At 40.7% G+C, this 16758-nt stretch overlaps 1 long non-coding RNA gene across 12 annotated transcripts in view; it reads right to left on the reverse strand.

The window, feature by feature from the left end:
- Window positions 1-4321: 4321 nt before the first annotated feature.
- LOC102159861 (sister chromatid cohesion protein PDS5 homolog A) overlaps window positions 4322-16758 on the reverse strand; it is a 145383-nt gene continuing 132946 nt past the window's right edge. For 6 of the 12 annotated variants that reach the window (XR_002346609.2, XR_002346606.2, XR_014812337.1 and 3 more), the window contains exons 33-34: window positions 7701-7777; window positions 4322-6989 (exon numbers count right to left, since the gene is read on the reverse strand). This is a non-coding gene — a long non-coding RNA (sister chromatid cohesion protein PDS5 homolog A). The remainder of the gene's footprint in view (window positions 6990-7700; window positions 7778-16758) is intronic. The other 6 variants (XR_002346613.2, XR_002346612.2, XR_002346614.2 and 3 more) reach the window with 1 other exon arrangement.

Genomic DNA, 16758 nt, shown 5'->3' on the forward strand with positions numbered 1-16758 from the left:
TCTGTTGAGCCATGATGGGAACTCCCAGGAACTAATGCTGTCAGATCAAGGCCTCACCTTATGACCTCAAGTAATTGTCTCCTATTGTTTCCAGATACAGCCAAACAGTGGGTTGGGACTTAAATGCAAGAATTTTGGGGAAACAGTTCTGTCCATAGCAGATGATAATCTGATGAACTGTTTCACTGTGGTATTCATGGTCTGATAAAGTCCCATCCCCTAGTACCCGCTGGTTTTTTCACTGCTTTCTGCCCTAACCAGACCCAGGATCTAATCTAGTTTACTCCATTTCCCGGAGGGTTTGCTGCTGGCAACTACTTCCCGTACCAATTTATTAGACAGAAATCAATTCTAGCTAATTCAAGAAGAAAAGAAATTTATTAGTGCATGTTGAATAGCTCAGAGTCCCTGGAAGGGCCACAAAATTATTTAGGCTCAGAGGTTATAGAGCCAGAAGCAATGCCAAAAATAATATCATAGAACTGGTCCTGTGAAGATGTGGCCTCTACTGCCAGTGCCTGGGACACCCCAACCAGCCTGATAGCACCAATGCTGGCCATTGGCCATTGCTGCCCCCCATTTCCATGGAGTGGTCCCTGTTCTGTGGTGTCCTAATGCAGATCTCAAAGCAGGTATAGATGTTTGGTTGTCAATGCCTAGGTCCTATATCTGAGCCCTAGGTGCCAGGGAGCCTGAGAAAGCAAGAATTGGTGTTTCAGCTTCTAAGGAAGGCAGTGGGCTCTGCCTCATTGGGTGGCATTTGTAGAAACACAAAAAGGGCATTCAGGATGCAGACCCACTGGAAAATGATAAAATTTTCTATTTAGATGTAGCCTCTTTGAGGCTGAACTATATGGGAATGTGAGGAAGTGGAAACTTTGTACCTGCGCAAGAAAGACTAATTAACGGAAGTGGGGTAGTTGGCCCAGAGCCTGGAGAACAGAACAAGCAAGAGCAGAAGTATTTGAGTGTGTTTTGATTGCTTCCTCCGGATTTGCTGGTGGTCACTGGGGCTGCCAGTCTGCTGGAATGGTGACAATATCTGTGAGCAGGTGAGCACTCGCTACGGCCAGGCACTTTGTGAGGTGCTTTCTATATTCTACCCTCATGACTATGAAGCCGTTATTATTTTACAGGTGGGAAAACTGAGTTGTGAAAGGGCCTATAAGATTTCTAAGATCTCGCAGTGCCAGGTATATCAGAATGAAAATGGATTCTGCAGGCAGTTGCAGCTATTTGAGGCTGATCATGAAGAGACCCAGCCAAGCATTTCCTGTAGAGCCTATGCTTCCCAGACCTCATTCAGCTCAGCTTGCCACAGAGACTTCCCAAGCAGAGAGAAGGAACTGATCATTCTGAACATGCTGGCCTCTGGTTTAGTGTTTTTGTTTTTTTTTTTGTCTTTTTAGGGCCGTACCCGTGGCATATGGAAGTTCCCAGGCTAGGGGGCAAATCAGAGCTGTGGCTGCCAGCCTACACCACAGCCACAGCAACACTGGATCCTAGCCACATCTTTGACCTACACTGCAGCTCATGGCAACACTTATCCTTAACCCACTGAGTGAGGCCAGGGACCAAACCTGCATCCTTATGGACATCAGTTGGGTTCTTAACCTGCTGAGCCACAATGGGAACTCCTGGTTTACATAGTCTTTTGTGTCTTTGGTTAACAAGGCCAGTCCCATGGAGAAGACTGTTCCATGACCCTCCTAGCTGAAAAGGAGACTAACCCCAGCAAGTAACCCCCTGAGGAGTGGAGCTCACTGATGGGAAGGTAGCGTGCCTATAAACTCAATTATTGTTAATAATGGTGCTTTTGACATGATGTGGATTTAACAGTCTGGTACTTTAGTAGCTGCTAGAGTAGTTGCTGCTTTGTTTTGCACAGTTAAACATTTTTGGGGAAGATGTCTCATTTATCTTAAACTCTATCAAGGTACAACTTACATATAAAATACATTAAAACGTACAATTCAGTGATATTTGGGAAATTTACTGAGCTGTACAGTCATCACCGTGATCCAGTTTTAGAATATTTCCATCACTCCAGTAAGATCCCATGAGCCCATTAATTGTTGCTCTTACCCCCAGTCCCAGGCAATCACTACTCTGTCTCTCTAGATTCGCCTTCTCTACATAGTTCATGTAAACAGGATAGAGTATGTAGTTCTTTGTGTCTGCCCATTTTCACTTAGAATGTGTCTTAGCTTCATCTATTTTGTAGTATAATCAGTAGCTACTAGAAGGTATGAATGATCTAGTTTCTCCTCATCCTGTCATCGGGTATTATTACCATTTTTAATTATAGCCATTCTAATAGATGTGTAGTGATAGCTACCTGATTTTTTTTTTTTTCCCCTTATTTTTGGCCACATTTGGAAGTTCTTGGGCCAGGGGATCAAATCTGAGCTGCATCTGCAGCCTATGCCAGTTTTGGCAATGCCAGATCTTTAACCTGCTGCACCACAGGCGGAACTCCATCTTTGCGTTTTTAATGTCAGCTCCTGCCACTGAGCCCAGTCTGTACAGAATGGTTAAAGCCCCAGCCCTTACATTTTCTTACTGGCTTCCACAGATCTGAACCTTGGACGGTGCTCCTTATGTATAACTAACCTCCAGTTCGTTGCTTTTGAAGCTTCTCTTGAAGAACTGATACAGTGCTGTTTTCTTTTTTTTCCCCAAAGCCCATACATCTCTTTAATCTATTTATTTGGCTGAGCCTGAGGGATGGATTGAACCTGAACCACAGCGGTGACAATGCCAAATCCTTAACCACTAGGCCATCAGGGAACTCCTGCTGCTGTTTCTCAAGGGAATGCATGGTCTTTGCTAGAGAAAGCTGTAACTAGAGAATGAAGGGAGGGAAAGTGCCTTAAGTTGGAATCAGCACCAATTAAAAAACATCATTTGAGGAGTTCCCGTTGTGGCTCAGTGGGTCAAGAACCTGGCTAGCATCCATTTGATCCCTGGTCTTGCTCAATGGGTTAAGGATCCGACATTGCCATGAGTTGTGATGTAGGTCGCATATGTGGCTTGGATCCTGCATTGCTGTGGCTCTGGTGTATAGGCTGGCAGCTGCAGCTCCAATTTGCCCCCTAGCCTGGGAACTTCCATATGCCACAGGTGCGGCCCTAAAAAAACTCCCAAAACATCGTTTGAGAAACACCCCAAAACTGAGGTTCTTATCACCAGCCTGGCTCAGGTTGCTTAGAAATGGTACCTTGAGAGTTCCTGTTGTGGCTCAGCAGGTTAAGAACCTAGGTAGAATCCATAAGGACGCGGGTTTGATCCTGGCCTTGCTCAGCGGGTTAAGGATCCGGCATTGCCATAAGCTGTGGCATAGGTTTCAGATGTGGCTTGGATCTGACGTGGCTGTGGTGTAGGCCAGGGGCTATGGCTCCGACTTAACCCCTAGCCTGAGAATTTCCATATGCCATGGGTGTGGCTGTAAAAAGACACACACGCGCGCACGCACACACACACACACACACACGCAAAGAGAAATGGTACCTTATACATGTTCCTGTTTGAAAGAAGTAGCTATTACTCTTATGGGAATGAAAAACTGGAGCTCTGGTTGGTTACACTGATCTCCACTGTCTTACTGTCACTGGTTTGTAGCAAACTTATAGGCAAAGCCATCATTTTTATTTAGGCGGGCTGCAATGCTCATTTTCAGACAGCTGGAGACTTGTTGGTGACCAGTGGTTTCTAATGACAGTTATTCTTGTAAATAGAAGTAACTAAGGTAGTTCCCTGATGGCCTAGTGTTGTCAGTACTGTGGCTTTGGGTTCAATTCCTGGCCTGGCCTGAGAACTTCCACAATGTCATGGGGACAATCAAAAAAAAAAAAAAAAAAAAAAAAAAGTATCTAAATGTACAATGATAATCCCACTGAGGACAAAATACAGAACCAGAAATGATAGCTTCTCTTCTCTCATTCTGTTCACCTCATGTTCCAGATACAAATATGTAATCTGCTTGCTCTCAGTGAACTGGTTTTTGAACCAAATATGCATATCCAGAATTTGCGATAAAACAGGTATCCATGGATAGCATAAATAGAAGGCCACTTTTACAGTCTTAGGTTAAAAGACAATTTCTAAAGTTTCCCAAATGTCTGTCAGAAGTTACCATCTATTACGCTCTCCCTCACTGTAAGCCACATCAGAGCATGTAGTCAGGAAGTTTGAAGGTGGCATTTGATTCCTTACGAGGATGTGCAAACTCCAGACTCTAAAGAGAAAATAAGCAAAGACATTTTATCAGCTTGTGACATACCAGCGGATACATGAATATTCAGGTTTCCACACTACTGTATAATGCTGCATTTCTTGATTTTATTTGAAACAATGCATATTTTTAGCATTTTTATGGTAGGATTTTACACTTGTCATTTACACAAATTACAAGGTTCTGCTTCAAGTCTTTAAAAAATTTTTAAAAATTCAGCCCATGTGCAGCACAAGAATATGCAAAACTACTTTACATTATACACACTTTTTATCAAAGGAGATACAAAATTCTGGCTTGTAGTTTTAGACAAATACAAGAAGCTTCAAACTAGACACAAAGGGTTAACATTAATTCTCAAATATAAGTCTGCACTTTGTGTTGTATTTCTCTGAGATGTGAATATCAAATTCTTAAGGGATTTTAATTTTCCTTTTTCAAAGGAAAAAAAGACAAGTTTCCCTTAAACAAGTCCCTCTCCATCAGCTCAAACTTTCTATCATCCTGCTCTCCCCTTCCCTTAGTGCCAGACACTTGCTTCATATTGAAAAATCAGGAGCAGGCCATTCACACATGTATGTGGACCAGACCCTTTTAGCTTACTCCTCTGCTGCAAAAATCTGAGCGGCCATAACTGCTGCGAATGGTCTGCTACATTAATGTCTTCACACTAGGTCATCTAGTCAGCTGTGATGCTGAGCACTTAGTCAAAAAGAGATAAGAGAGAGAGGAGGTCCCTACCAGTGTGCTTTTTATTGGTGGCAAATTAGTGGCCTTACGAATCAAGTTGTCTGATGCTAAGAGAACTTCAAAATCTAAATATAGAACATGTCCACTGATTGCTTGAGGGACTTCTCTGATGTTTATGCATAGATATTCTTTTTCAGCATGTTGGAGGCAATACTTTATACTTTCCTTCTAAAGGGTTATGAAGAGGCAATAAGGAAAAGGGGGCTTTTGCTGCCCTTTTAAAAGATACTGTTTTCTATCACTGGTTTCCACTGTTCCTTAACCATCATCCAATACCTATGTGTGTGTATATGCATATTTCAAAGAATTACCCATCTTTCACTCACTCATTGTACAGCCAACTCTTGATTATCTATGAGAACATAAGTGACATTCACTACCAGCAAATTTCACATTTAACAGCATGATCCCTTTTTGACACAGCTCACGGTCACTTTGTTTTACATCCCATGTCGACTACAGCCTGTCAGGACCAAGTTATCACACAAATGTTTATGTCCTCAAACCCACGCTAGTGTGTGCAAGGACACTGAGCACGTTCAGAGAGACAGGGCTTCGGGGAAGGGCTCGGCATGGAGAACGGGGCAGGTGGTGACGCTGGGTGTGAGAAAGGACCCATCTCAAGTTCCTCCTGAATTAGCTCTTACGGTATGCCTTCATTATTTTAATTTTATGATTACTGCAAAATCTAAAACCTGAGGCACAGTCACTATTTAATATAGATAATGGAGAGTTGACTATAATCATGCTTTGTTTATGACTTTAGCCCTTTCACATAAAAAATTTCACAACATATGATAAAAAGATTAAAAAAGACTGCCATATGACATCTAGAAGCATTTATTTTATGCAAAAACTTAAATATGAATATGTGTACACAAAAAGTGCACACGTTACCTATGCTGAACAATGCCAAGAAATAATATACTGATGCAACAGTTATCTTCTAAAATAAACATAAAAATGGAGCCCAGACTGGCAGACAAAAGCGAAACACTTATTTCCCAACAGCACAATGCTGAAAATTGATAGCAATCCTAAACACTTCCCACTTTCCTTACAAAGCTGCCAAAAGTCCAACTATTTAAAAAAATTGACTTTTTTACATCAATAATAAAAATCTGGTGACAAACATTATGAAACCAAATGCTGGACAGTCTTTACTCCTTTAAGATTCCAAATATTCCAACATAATCACAGGAGTAAAAACTATTTTTAAAGTGATATGCTTTATGAAACAAACAACAATATGTACATTTATTGAAAATTATATTAAACTAAAATGGAGGGGAAATCAAAATATGGAGTGATATGAAATCAATAATAATTTTAATTATTTTCTCACTCTGATAAAAATCAGAAAGCAACATTTATAAAATTGCCACCACATCACTTTTCATAGCAGGGAACTGAAATCTGTACATCTCATTTTGCAGAAAAGTAGGCAGGCAGAAAGAATTATACATAAAAGTTTCCAAAAGGAAAAACAAAGAAATATTTAATCTGATCTCTCTTCTTCTAAAAAATTAATTCAGTAGACTTCTATTTTTTTTCTTGTGTAACACGGGAAATTCCTGGCTCTAAAACTGATGAATTTTCATTGTCAGTGTAAGGACATCCTGTTACTTTCTTTAAAATAAAGACTGCAGCATGGAAATTAATGGTGTATTATGACGTTAAACTCCAGATACGCAGGAACTGGAACCAAGTGTTAAGCAATTTGCTTAATTATTGACTTTTCATAAGAAAAGTCTGGGGGGGGGTAAAATAGAGTTGCTTTTAGCTTCTCTCTCAAGAGTTTCTGCTGTACATTTCCATCAAAGGATTTGTGGTCATGTGAAAAAAGGAAGTAATAGCTTTTTTCAGTTTTCAAGGCAGAAAGTGTGTTCTGAAGTTAACTTCATTTTCTGTTCAGGATCATTTTGAATCCAAGTTTTTGCAGACGCTAGATCCTGCTTCTGTTTGGCCTTCATTTTCTCCCTTTGCAACTGAATCTTCTTTTTACCTTAGGGATAAGAGTAGAAGAAAGAGCAATGTTAGAAAATATGTAAGCAGGAAAACAAACCAAACCCAAATTCTTCCATTCTATAGTTATCTAAAACCTGAAAATATTTTTTTTCATTTTTCATCCAATACTTTACTTTAGAAATCTTTCACTAAACTATATTAAAAAATACCAAGGGGAAAAAAAAAAAGGAGTGCCCATCGTGGCACAGCAGAAATGAATCCGACTAGAATTATCTGTAGGAGTTCCCATCGTGGCTCCGTGGTTAATGAATCCAACTAGGAACCATGAAGTTGAGGGTTTGATCCCTGGCCTTGCTCAGTGGGTTGAGGATCGGGTGTTGCCATGAGCTGTGGTGTAGGTCGCAGACGTGGCTCAGATCTGGAGTGGCTGTGGCAGAGGCCAGCAGCTGTAGCTCCAATTGGACCCCTAGACTGGGAACCTCCATATGCTGCGGGGTGCAGCCCTAAAAAGGAAAAACAAAAAAACCCAAAAAACCAAGAAGTTTTTATTTTCAACCATTAAATGCTGCTACCCAATGCCAAATGCGCTTATTACAACAATACTGAAAGCTATTCCAAGTAACTGTAATTTTTAAATTAATATTTTCAAAATGATATAGTAGAAAAATTATTATACATTATGGTAAAATGAATTTAAAAGCAGCAGAAAGTTCTGTTCTTTAGTATACTAAAAAGGAGGGAAATTTACCTTAACTAAGAGGTTAGAGTCTCTGGAGGCATGAAGGACTAGGCTGTGGTCTTTCTCTTCTCCCCTCATCTACTGCCCTTTGGGAGAAGGGAAAAACTGAGCATGCTGGGCTTTGGTCTTGTCTAGATTTGTATTCTTGCCCCTAAAAAGTGCTCAGGTCTGCCTAAGGTTGTTCAGTTTTGGGGTGAGGCATGAGTTTAACCTGGCCTATGTCATTCCACATTTTTAATCAGCCATATCAGTTTTAAGACTGAGTCTCCTTTTCAGTAATTCCAAACTTGAGAAAGATAGGGGCCTGTTTACTTATATCCCCAAACCCCAACATTACATATACATTTAAAAAAACAATGCTAACAAAAAAGCTAGGTGATTAAGATTACTACAGAGACGAATTAATTTGTTATATTAAACAAATTTAACAAAATGATATCAAAGAGTCCTCTAAAGGTTGCCTGTTGCACCTTTGGGAAGTTTCCCTTTACTAGCTCTGAGTCCTCAGTATCTTCCTGGCTGCTTGCACAGACATTTAAACAATCCAGATCCCTAGAGAATTCCCTGGATTTGACTCTATATCCCAAAGTGAATCGCCATCACTTCCAAGCAAACTAGCTTCTGAAAAATTTCCTATTATTTTGATAAAAATTTACTTGTTACTGAAGAATATTCAAATCAAATGAATGTACGGTTGTTTATAAGGAAAGGCACTGCGGATACTTTAAGATATGAACCCATGTGATGTGACAAAACTTTCTCAATAAACAAGTGAGCACAGGAAATCAGGAAATTCTTTGTTTAAAGAGAAATTTCAAGATTCTCGAATGCTCCCATACTAAGCATGCAAAGCAAAACATATTAATCCAAGGATAGGAAAACTATAGTCTGTTACTCTACAGATAATTCCTTTTTTGTGTGTGTTTTTTTGCCATTTCTAGGGCCTCTCCCACGGCATATGGAGGTCCCCAGGCTAGGAGTCAAATCAGAGCTGTAGCCGCCGGCCTACACCAGAGCCACAGCAACACAGAATCCGAGCCGCATCTGCAACCTACACCACAGTTCACGGCAATGCCGGATCTTTAACCCATTGAGCAAGGCCAGGGATCGAACCTGCAACCTCATGGTTCCTAGTTGGATTCGTTAACCACCGAGCCATGACGGGAACTCCTACAGATAATTCTTAATTTCAGTTTCCTGGTAAATTCCAAGTTTAAGGACATTTTCCTCCACTAGTTTTTAATTGGTAAATTTCTTTTTCATGTAAGAATTTGTCCTCAAGGGTAAGTAAAACATACTCAAGAAACAGCAGACCTATCAAAACACATTTTCAAGGCAAAATGTTTAGAATTGTTTGTCATTTGGATGGTAATGCAAAAGTAAAGGATAAACAAGTGAACTAAACAACTGAAATGACGAACCCTCCAGAAACTCAGAAAGCCAACAGTAAGTGTCTAGTTGTTGAGATCCTATTTCCTGACTACAGTATATAATAGCTGATTTTTATAAATCTACAGTGTAAATTCAAGGAATTTTCTCAAAAGAAATAACAATTACAGTGCAGCCCAAAATATAAACAAGAACATTTAATGGAACATGAACACACACACATACAAAACACAAAACAGCTGATGGAATATATTTACTGCAAAAATCCAAAGGGATCAAAAATTCTACAGTTAAAAGTTTTTAAGTTAAAAACTTCCAAGGAGTTCCTGTGGTGGCTCAGTGGAAAGGAATCTGATTAGTATCCATGAGGATGCAGGTTTGATCCCTGGCCTCGCTCAGTAGGTTAAGGATCTGGCGTTGCCGTGAATTGTGGTGTGGGTCGCAGACATGGTTCGTATCCTGCTACTTCTGTGGCTGTGGTGTAGGCCAGTAGCTGAAGCTCCACTTCGACCCCTAGCCTGGGAACTTCCACATGGGGGGAAATGGCCCTAAAAGGCAAAACCGAAACAACAACAACAAAAAGCCCAGAAAAAAAAAAAAAACCTATGAAGAATAATGCAGGTAAAGGAACAGACTGATGAGGTAGCATCTGGAGTTAGAAAGCAGGGCCACAGAGAAGAACAAGCAAGGGTGTTGGACCTTATTCCTCAAAGGCTTATTCAAGCTTGATTCTAAAGTTGTGCCTGGGGAGACGGGATTAAGATGGCAGAATAGAAGGACTGGAGCTCAAGTTCTCTCCTAAAAACAACAAAATTCACAACTAAAGACTGAGCACTCTTCACCCAAGTGGACAGGAAATCTTAAAAAAAGATATCCTACTCCAGAAGAAAAAGAGGAGGCCACATCAAGAGGTAGGAGGGGCGATTACACGATATAAGCAACCCCATACCTCCTGGGTGGGAAGCTCCACAGACTGAACACTAACTGGTTCACAGAGACTCACCTACAGGAGTGAGAATTCTGAGCCCCACATCAAACTCCCACGTGTGGGGACCTGGCACTGGGAGAAAGAGCCCCGGAGCACCTGGCATTGAAGGCCAGTGGGGCTTGTGTGCCGGAGCTCCACAGGACTAGGGGAAAAGGAGACCCCATTCTTAAAAGGCACACACAGACGTTCATGTGCACTGGGTCCCAGGGCAGAGTGAGGTCTCCATCGGAATCTGGGTCAGACCTGACTGCAGTTCTTGGAGGACATCCTGGGAAAACAGGGGTGAATGTGGCTTGTTGTGAGGGAAGGACATTGAAGGCAAAGCTCTTGGGAATATTCAGCAGCTGCTTTTCTCTGGAGGGGGCCATTTTGGGAAAATCTGGCCCCACCCATCAGTCAGTGCTGAGAAGCCCCAGGGCAAACAACAATCCGGTGGGATCACAGCCCCGCCCCTCAGTAAACAGGCTGCCTAAAGACCCCTCAGGCACACAGCCGCCTCTAATTCCATCCAGAGACTAAGCCCCACCCACCAGAGGGATTAGAATCAGCTCCACCTACCAGTGGGCAGCCATCAGCCCCTCCCATCAGGAAGCCTACACCAAGCCCCATACCAACTTCAGCCACAGGGGGGGCAGACACCAGAAGTAAGAGAGGCTACAACTCTCTTTTATCTGTAAAAAGGTCACCACACCAAAAACCTATAAAAATGAAAAGACAGAGAACTATAACCCAGACGAGGGAGAAAGGAAAAACCCCAGAAAATCAGCTAAGCAATGAGGAGATTCTCAGCCTCCAGGAAAAAGACTTCAGACTGTTGATGCTGAAGATGATGCAAGACATTGGAAATAAACTGGAGGCAAAGATGGATAACTTACAGGAAACACTGACCAAAGAGATACAAGATTTAAAACTTAAACAAGAAGAGATGCAAAATACAATAACTGAAATAAAGGCTTATTCAAGCTTAAAATCCAGGGAGCTCCCTTGTGGCCTATGGGTTATGGGTTCAGTGTTGTCACTTCTGTGGCTCAGGTTAGATCCCTAGCACAGGAAACTTCCACATGTCATAGGCACAGTCACACACACAACCAACCAACCAACCAACCAAAACAAAAAAACCAAAACCAAAACCAAAAACAAGCTTAAAATCCAGGGGTAAACTACTTTAATGCAGTGATCTAGATCCAGATCTGGTTCCACAATATAGGGACCTTAGGCTACAGGCTTCAAGGTGCCAGAGCAATGAGCAAGCTGATCCTATCACTCTGGGTTCATTCTTAGGTCAGAAATGCAATGTTTGATGGTTCTCAAACTGTAATAATAACCTCAACAGGATGATTCAAGCTGTTATATTAGTTCTGTATTCAGAGTTGTTCAATCATACAGCTTTAACCTGTACCTGATCCATCAGGTCTCAGGAAAATACAGGTGACAAGTCAAATCAATCACAGGTAATACCTGAAGTTAATAAGCAGTACATTTAGAATCTGGCAGGAAGGTAAAAGCTATAAAGTTTCAAATGAAATAAAAACAAAGCTGGCATTTCTAGAATTTTGACCATTCAGTGTTTTCTCATCAAGCTGAAGAATAGTTAGAACATCAGCTGAGTCACAAACCACGAAGTTTTGTCTTAGTGTATTTACCTGATCACTTGGTGCTTACTACACATTAAAACATCTCCTTTTATACATTAAGATGAAAAACAAATAACAGAGTCCTGAATGTTCATAGCTTACAGAAGAAACATAACTGTAGCTGCCACTGATACCCAGCTCACAGTATAGTGAGAGGGTTAATAAGGGACACAGCTGGATTCAAAGCCCTGCTCTGCGGAACACTGGCCTGAGGAAATGATCTTTTCAGGCCTAACCTCATCTCTAACACAGGGTTGTACTTGCTTCATTATGATTGTTGGCAAGGCAAATGAATATACAACAACTTTTCCCTGTTTGCACTATTATTTCTACCAATATATATGCCAAGCACCAGGCCAAATATCCCACACATTCTTCTACCTAATATTCAGTACAGTCTTAGCATTAGGTGCTTCATTTAAATGTGACACTTTTGGGAGTTCCCACTGTGGCTCAGCGGGTTAAGAATCTGACAAGTATCCATGAAGATGCAGAGTTGATCCCTGGCCTTGCTCAGTAAGTTAAGGATCTGGCGTTGCCACAAGCTGTGCCACAGGTCCCAGATGTTGCTTGGATCTACTTTTGCTATGGCTGTGGTGTAGGTCAGCAGCTACAGCTTCGACTCGACTCCTAGCCTGGGAACTTCCATATGCCACGGGTGCGGCCCTAAAAAGAAATGATTAAATAAATAAATAAGTGTGCCACCTGATCTCTGTCTTGGTTTTTTCCTTCTCCGAAACCAAAATGCAAGGGCTTTTGTTTGTATGAATTCTGAAACAGGTTAAAATACTACAGTTGTTCTGTTTGGTTTAATGTATTATTTTAAATAAACTAACTTCCTATGCAATAATTATAAAAAATTAACTATATGCAAATATTTTCCACTTTATGGAAACTATCTCATATATAAAACTACATTAGCTATTTAAAATATAAAAATAAGGGGCAGGATCAAGATGGCAAAGGAGTAAGACAGTACTCACCTCCCACAAACACATCAAAACACAAAACAACACAAACCATTTATACACAGAATGATTTGCACAGAACATCTACTGGCAGAATACCTCAAACTTCCCAAAAGGGCAAGATACCCTCCACTGGGCAAAACAAAAGGAAAGAGGGAGAGAGAAAAGAAACAAGGGCAATCAGGACAGGACGAGCACTCGGGAGAGAGCCGTGAAAGAGGAAAGGAATCCACACCCTGAGAGCCAAGACAGAGGGGCAGCCTCAAAGCCTCAGAGAAGAGTGCAGCAGCTGGAATGAGGAGGGCAAAGCAGAGAGAGCCACACAGACCATCGCTATCACCACACCAGGCACCAAAGCCCGAGACACTCGGGCAGGGGATGGGCCTTGAGACTCGGCCGTGGAGGTCGGTTCTGGGGAGAGGACTGGGGGGCTCTGGGGAAACCCTCTGAGGGGGCCTGGGAGTGTTGTACCACAGATGAAGGAGCAGAGGAGGAAGCCTGGGCCCACCATTGGAACATCTTTCTCTGTGCATGCAAGGGCTCTGAGGTGTTGGGATGCCTCTTGTGAGGGCTATGGGCTGGTGCAAATTGCCATAGCCATTTAGGACTCTTGAGGTGGGCTCAGCCCACCTAAGGGTCCCAAGAAGAGACACTGCCTGCAGCCCCAGTCACCTCAAGGGTTGCCACCATGGAGGGCTCTGCAACTGAGGTCCATCTATTGCCCTCACCTCACTAGGAACACACATGCCCTGCTGGTACCACTGCCAAAAGGCTCTGGGCACCATCCTCATCTCCCTGAGGGTCACTGCCATTGCCCAGGGCCCTGCAACCAGGAGCAGCCTGAGCCCCTTACCTCCCTGGGGGCCTGGTAACCTGGCACTGACTACAGGCGCTGAGCATTCCCATCTCCCTGGAAGCACGTGCAGGTCGTACACCAGCACACCCTCTATTAAGGGGATAGAGGCCTGCACACACTGAGGAAAGAGCAAGCATCCAAACCAAAAGCAAACCACATGCCAAAAAAAAAGGTAAGCCCTTACAAGCTGCCCAGGGCCATATAAATAACCCTCCAAGACTATAGTAGATTATTGTTTTCCATAAACTCACAGAGTAAGAAAAATGTAAGCAGAATGAAGAAGGACAGGAACTACCCCCAGGTAAAAAATATGTGAGAATTCCCTTGAAGGAGCAAACAATCAAACAGACCTATGCAATCTAACAGACACCAAGTTCAAAAAGGAGGTAATAAAAATACTGAAGGAATTAAGAATGGATATCAACAGTAATGCAGATTACTTTAAAAAGGAAGTAGAAATTATAAGGAGGAGCCAAGAAAAACTAGAAAATTCCTTTGCAGAGATGAAAGCTGAGTTTAAGGGCATTAAACAAACAAAATGAATAATGCAGAGGAATAAGTAAGTGACTTGGAAGACAGAATAATGGAAATCACCCAATCAGGACAGCAGACAGAGAAGCAAATTAAAAAAAAGAAGTAAAACAATATGAGATCCATGGGATAATATAAAGCATGCCACTCTTTGCATAATAGGGATTCCAGAAGAAGAAAAAGAAAAGGGGATTGAAAATATATTTGGAGAAATTATGATGGAAAACTTTACAAATCTAAAGAAGGAAACAGATATTCAGATACAGGAAGCACAGATGGTCCCGAACAAGATGAACCTAAACAGACCTTCACCAAGACATACAATAAAAATGGCAAAAGAGGAGTTCCCGTCATGGCTCAACAATTAACAAACCTGAATAGCATCCATGAAGATGTGGGTTTGCTCCCTGGTCTCAGTGGGTTGGGGATCTGGCATTGCCATGAGCTGTGGTGTAGGTCGCAAACGTGGCTCGGATCCTGCATTGCTGTGGCTGTGGCGTAGGTCAGTGGCTACAGCTCAGATTCAACCCCTAGCCTGGGAACCTCCATATGCCACAGACGCAGCCCTAAAAAGACAAAAAAAAAAGACAAAAAAAAAGACAAAAAAAAAAAAAAAAAAAAAAAAGGCAAAAGACAGAGGATTCTAAAGGCAGCAAGAGAAAAAGAGTTAATTATAAGGGAACCCATATAAGACTATCAGCTGATTTCTCTAAAGTAACACTATAGGCCAAAAGAGAGTAGCAAGATATATACTAAAAGTCCTAAAAGGGAAAAATTTGCAACGTAGAATACTCTACCCAGTAAGATTATCATGTAAAATAGAAGGAGAAATAAAGAATTTCTCAGACAAACAAAAACGAAAAGAATACAGCAATACTGAACCCATTCTAAAAGAAATATTGAAAGGTCTTCTCTAAATAGGAAAGAAGATATAGGATGGAGGAAATCACAATTGGAAAGTAATCACTAAAATAAGCCAGTATATAGTTGAAAAAGAAAAAAAAAAAACCTATTTGTGAAAGCAATGATAAACACAAGGAACAGCAAAAGGATAAACATGAAGATGTAAAAAAGAACAGCAAAGTCATAAATGTGGGGAAGAAGAGTAAGAAAATCTAGACACTTTTTTTAAGAATGTGTTTGAGCTGGAGCAAGCACATCTAGGGAAGGGGTTAACATGCTTAAAAAAACAGAGCAATCACAAATCAATACCAAACAATAATTCATAAAAATCAGTAAGAGGAAGACAAAAGCATAAAATAAAATCATCCAACCAAAAAAAGAAAAAGGAGAAACAGAATCAGCTGGAAACAGTTTAAAATGGCAATAAATACATATTATTGATAATTATTTTAAATGTCAATGGACTGAATGTTCCAATCAAAAGACAGAGAGTGGCAGTCTGGATAAAAAAACAAGAACCTACAATATGCTGCCTAAAAGAAACACCCACTTTAGGGCAAAGGACACACAGATTGAAAGTGAGGGGATGGAAAAAGATACTTGAGGAGAATGGAAATGTTAGAAAAGCGGGAGTCGGAATACTCATAGAGACAAAAGACTTTAAAACAAAGGCCATAAAGGAAAAGAAGGACAATATTTAATGATAAAAGGATCAATTCAAGAAGAGTAGATTACACTCATCAATATGTATGTCCCTAATATAGAAGCACCCAAATACATACAACAAAAAAATTAAAGGAGAAACTGACGGGAATACAGTAATAGTAGGAGACTTTAACACCTCACTCATATCAATGGACAGATTCTCTAGCCAGAAAATCAGTAAGGCAACAGAGATCTTAAATGACAAAATAGAACAGTTAGACAACTGATATTTTTAGGACATCACATTCAAAAAAACCCAATATACATTCCAAGTGTACATGGAACCTTCACTCTAGGACTGATCACATACTGCAGCACAAAACTAATTAACCTCAACAAATTTAAGAGAATAGACATTATTTCAAGCATCTTCTCTGGCCACAATGTCATGAAACTAGAAATCAACCACAGGAAAAGTGGGAAAAAACTGACTACATGGAGACTAAACAACTAAAAAACCAATAGGTCTGGCACAACACTGTAAATTAACTATAATAAAAATGAAAAGTAAAATAAAAATAAAAGGAAGCAATCCCCCCAAAGCCCCCAAAAAAACAAAACCCCAAAATAACCCCCAATGGGTCAATGAGGAAATCAAAAAGGAAATTAAAAAAATACCTTGAAACAAATGACAATGAAAAATACAACCATACAAAATATATGGGATTCCACAATAACAGTTCTTAAAAGGAAGTTCATAGCCATACAGGTCTTCCTCAAAAAAGAAGAAAAACCTCAAATTAAGACAACGTAAACTACCACCTAAAAGAATTAGATCAGAGAGGAGATCAATTAAATAGAGATTCCAAAAAAAAAAAAAAAGGAAAAAAACATCAATAAAACAATAAGCTGATTCTTTGAAAGGGTAAATAAAATTTAAAAACCTAAGGCTAGACAAACCAACAAGAAGAGAGAAAACCCAAATAAAATAAGAAAAAGGAGAAATCTCAACTGATATTGCAGAAATACAAAAAACCATAAAAGGGAGTTCCCATTGTGGCTTAGAGATAACGAACCCAGCTAGTATCTATGAGTATGTGGGTTTGATCCCTGACCTTGCTCAGTGGGTTAAGGATCTGGTGTTGCTCTAAGC

The sequence above is a fragment of the Sus scrofa genome, chromosome 8, assembly GCF_054392235.1.
Source record: "Sus scrofa isolate SSC_HxYL_T2T_F1_AM1 chromosome 8, Sscrofa_HxYL_maternal_Yorkshire_Landrace_v2.0, whole genome shotgun sequence".
NCBI lineage: Eukaryota > Metazoa > Chordata > Mammalia > Artiodactyla > Suidae > Sus > Sus scrofa.